Source organism: Humulus lupulus, chromosome 4, assembly GCF_963169125.1.
Source record: "Humulus lupulus chromosome 4, drHumLupu1.1, whole genome shotgun sequence".
Taxonomy (NCBI): Eukaryota; Viridiplantae; Streptophyta; class Magnoliopsida; order Rosales; family Cannabaceae; genus Humulus; species Humulus lupulus.
Genome location: NC_084796.1, coordinates 21475712 through 21479132, shown reverse-complemented (window position 1 = coordinate 21479132; position 3421 = coordinate 21475712).

The following is a 3421-nucleotide window of genomic DNA, read 5'->3' as shown; positions in this document are numbered from 1 at the left end:
GGGCCATGATTGTTTAATTATGCCATTAAATGTGTTTATGCATGTTTATGAGAATTATATTATAATATGATGCTAAATGCATGCATGTGAGTCCACATTTGTTTACAGGGGTGTTTTGGTAATTTGGCCCGTTGAGGGTATAATTGAATATTTGTTTGCGTGTTAATGATATATTGTGAGACCACATAATAATGTGGATTGGTTCGAGTATTTCGACATGAGACGATCTTTAAACATGATTTAACGGTTTGGTCATAACAGGTTTGAGCTCGGGGCCCGGGGTGAGTCTCGGGGTGATATTAATGGTTATAGCGTTACCGGGGATTTTAGGGTAACGGGATATGAATTATTGGTGTTTGAGGATATTGAGATAGCGGGAATTGGGAAGCGTTAATTATGATTAATGGGATGAGTGGAATGTGCCAAAATTATCCTTGAAGTGGCTTTAGAAGTTTTAAAAGACCTAGGGGTATTTTAGTCTTTTGGCTTGGATATATGTTAAGCTTGGAAGGCTGTAGATTAAACAGAGTAAAAACAGAAGCAATTCTCTTCTTCTTCCCGTTCCTTCTCTTTCCCTCATCTTCCTTGTGAGATTTTGTGAACTTGTTGAGGATTTGAGCTTGGGAGCTAAGCCTTGATACTTTGGGAGAGTGTTCTACTGTTGAAGAGCACCATAACCTGAACTTAAGGTAAGCTTTTAGCCACTGGTTTTTATATATGCTCTGTTTTGGTTGCTAGTTTCAGCCTTAGAATTTTGATGTGGAAAGTGTGAATCAAAGGGAGTTTTAGTGTTGGTTTGATTGGGATTTGATGAGGGTGAGCTAAGGGTGTTATTTGGGGGTTTAATTGTATGTTAGGAAGGGGTTTTATGAAGGTTTGAAGGACTGGTTTGAGAGGAAATCGCACAGGGGAAAAAACTGGTTCGTTAAGGGCGTTCTTGCTGGTCTGGGCTGGGCGCCGCGGCGCAGCAGGGGTGCGCCGCGGCCCTTGGTGTTTGGCAGACAGGGCGCCCTCTCTGTTTGAGGGCGCGCCGCGGCGCAGCAGGGGAGGGCCGCGGCCCTTAAGGACAATTTTGTTAAAATGTGGTTTTTAGCTTGGGGATTCAAACCATAGGCCTCGGGGTTGGACCTAGTACCCGGTTGGGTAGTATTTGATGTCTCGGGGGCCGGGATTTGGTTTGGGAACCCTCAGTTATCACTTTTATTGATAAATTCTATAATTTGGTTATGACCAGGTGACCGTCAAGGAATTTAAAGGTTGATCGTTCTCAGGGGTCGTTCATATAATAATTCTCACTCGAACCAGAGGTAAAAAAACAGTGTATGAATACAGTTGCACCCTGTATAGGTATATGACATGCATGGTTTGATATTGGAGCATGTTGGTTGATATATGTGGACGTGGATTGCATATTAAATGCTAGTGAACACTAATTACCTGTTTAAGACACTGACTAGTCAGGGACCAACTCTAAAGTCGAGAATCATGCATTGAATGGCTCCATGGCATTAATGCTAGACCGACCCTAGGGTCGAAGAACTTTTAAGCGCTTGCCTGGTCTACGACCAGATGAATATAGCCAAGGTATATGACCCCGGTGACCGTTTGTCACATGGCTAAGGGACGTTGTCCATAGTTTCGACTCTAGAGTCGTGAGGGAGGTTATGTTGGTGACTAATCACCATACACCTGTCCTGATCAACCTATGAGAGAATCACTTATCAGTTAAGCCCTGGTGATCCTATCGTCACATGGCTAGAGGGAGCGATGCTCGTTATTGTGACTTTTGGCTATTGTCACCTGTTTGCTAGACTGATAGTCCTGAATGGTTATTATGATCGTTGTTGATATTATATCATGCTTTATTGTGTTTTATTTCCGGGCCTTGGCTCATGGGTGCTATGTGGTGCAGGTAAAGGGAAGGAAAAGCTTAACCAACCTTGAGTGGAGAGCTTGGGCGATGTGGTGTACATACAGGGCCGCTTGACCGCCACGGTCAAGGAGTTCTCAGAGGGACTAGGGGTTTACCCTATTTTTGCCGCTTAGGCCGGCAGGGATTGTAAATTTGAAACTGTAGCGACTCTTTTGTATTACAAACTACTTGTAAACATTTTAAAAGGCTCATGAGCAGTTTATTTACTTAATGAAATGTACCCTTTCCTTTTTATTGGTTTTTCACCTTAACCTGATAATAGTACCTAGATCACGTTTTTAACCAAAGGACTCGGGTAGCGAGTCAAATTTCCGGTTCACTGTAACTATTCTGGGGTAACCAGGGCGTTACAGTCACCGTATTGTTTGGTTTTTGGGAAAGCTTGCCATTTGCTCGTTGAGTTGGAGCATAAGGCATATTGGTCCATTAAGAAGTTGAATATGGATCTCCACGCTACTGGAGAAGCTCGTAAATTACAATTAAATGAGCTAGAAGAGATGAGGTTTTTCTCCTATGAAAATTCTAAGCTGTATAAGGAGAAAACAAAGAGGTGGCATGACCAGAAAATTCAAGCTCGAGTCTTTGAGAAGGGGCACCAAGTGTTACTCTTTAACTCGTGCTTGAAACTATTTCTTGGCAAATTGAAATCCCGTTGGTCAGGGTCATTCACTGTGGTGAAACTTTATCCCTTTGGAGCAGTTGAAGTTCAAGAAGATCAATCCAGAAGGGAGTTTAAAGTGAATGGGCAGCGCTTGAAGCATTATTGGGGGAGGTGAGGTCGACTGCGAGAAGACCTCTATCAATTTGGAGGATCCATAAAGTAGTCGTTGTTTTGGGTTGTCAAGTGATTCAGGCACTAACTGTAAGACAACCCAAAAAGGCATAAGTGTAAAATAATATGTATATAAAAAAAAGAAAAAAATATATAAATATATATATGTAGTTGTTGTTTTTCTAAGTTATTTTAGTTCTTTAGTTTTGTTAGATTAATTTCATTGGATTGTGTTATTTTTGGAAGTGGTGTTACATTTATTCTTGTGTTTCAGGGGTTAAAAGGTGAAAAATTGGTATTCTGGAAGTCAGTTCTGGGTCTGATGGTTTTGTGAATTTTTTGCTTCAGCAAACAGGGAGCAAAATTTTCCGAAAAAAATAGGGGTTCCGTCAAAAATTTTGCTGAGGCAAAATTTTGGCAAATTTGGAGCAGGCACAAGTCTGGGGTATAGTTCGTTCAGAGAGGAAAAAGAAAAAATATATATATAATACTATATATATACAAATAACCCCAAAATTTAAAATAACCCCTAACTCGAATGCCCTATTTCCATTTTGTAGCCACCATCATCTTTGTCTCCTTCACCAAAAATTTCCTACATAATCACCATCTTGTTTTCGTCTACCCATCGACCCCTGGACTCCAAAAGCCCACGCGCCAGATTTGGTCAGACGCGGCCCCAAGCAGCAGCGTCGAGGCCCGACTTTGCTTGCGTC